Source organism: Bison bison, unplaced genomic scaffold, assembly GCF_000754665.1.
Source record: "Bison bison bison isolate TAMUID 2011002044 unplaced genomic scaffold, Bison_UMD1.0 scf7180017864341, whole genome shotgun sequence".
Lineage (NCBI taxonomy): Eukaryota > Metazoa > Chordata > Mammalia > Artiodactyla > Bovidae > Bison > Bison bison.
This window is the reverse complement of record NW_011494913.1, coordinates 4,256,641-4,257,479: the sequence shown is the minus strand read 5'-3', so window position 1 is coordinate 4,257,479 and position 839 is coordinate 4,256,641. Positions and strand designations below refer to the sequence as shown.

Here is an 839-nt window from a genome sequence, read left to right as displayed (position 1 = left end):
CTTACCTTTCTTCCTCCCATCAGAAGTGACTTGTGCTCAAGGTATCACAGGACTAGTACTTGGAAGTGGGCGTAGGGGAAGAAAGATGGCTTTTAGGAAGCCATTTAGATTATAGGGTAGCTTGGTTTGCTTCTTAATCTTTCCCTTCCTCATCCCATCCTAGGATGGTGGTAGTCATCACCAATGTTCCCAATGTCTCCATCATGACACTGTTTCCAAGTCTGTTTTAAACCTCAGCTTGGGAGAATATGTATACACACACTCATACACGCGTGCATACGCACACACACACACTCCTCTGTATACACACACGCATACACGCGTGCATAGGCGCACACACACACTCCTCAAATGTTGAGATAGGAACTTACCTCTCAGGGACCAGGTAGGGACATACACCACCCAAATCCCTCTTTGTATAGAGAGGGGCGTGGCAACCTCCAGGAGGTGGTCTGATCCTTCCCAGCCAAGGAGGGCTTTCCTGGCCAAAGCTGGGGAAAGCAGCAGGGAGCATTCCTGAGCTACAGAGAAGTGTTTGGAGGCACAAAACCTGCCCTTCACAGAGGATGAAGGAGTCTTAAGAACAAAGTGCCCACGTCACAAGCTGTGCCAGGAAAGGGTTCTGGGGAACAGTGGGGCAGAGGTCCCAGACCCAGCTTTGCTCACCACAGACAGGCCTAGATCCCACCAGGCAAGAGATTCCTCCCCTGAGGAGGATTTGCCCATACTTCCCAGGAGGAACCGGAGATGAAAAAGGTCAGCCTCCAGGCCCAGCTGCCCCAAACCTGAAGCAGCCCAAGTGGCTGGTGTGTCCCTACCTGCGTGGCCACGGGGTCCCA

The 839-nt window shown here is 52.3% G+C and overlaps 1 protein-coding gene across 1 annotated transcript in view; it reads right to left on the bottom strand.

The window, feature by feature from the left end:
* GPRIN2 (G protein regulated inducer of neurite outgrowth 2) overlaps window positions 1-486 on the bottom strand; it is a 5,887-nt gene extending 5,401 nt beyond the window's left edge. Inside the window, exon 1 of the mRNA XM_010854400.1 lies at window positions 372-486. The gene's annotated coding sequence lies outside the window, so the exon portion shown is untranslated. The remainder of the gene's footprint in view (window positions 1-371) is intronic.
* Window positions 487-839: the final 353 nt, after the last annotated feature.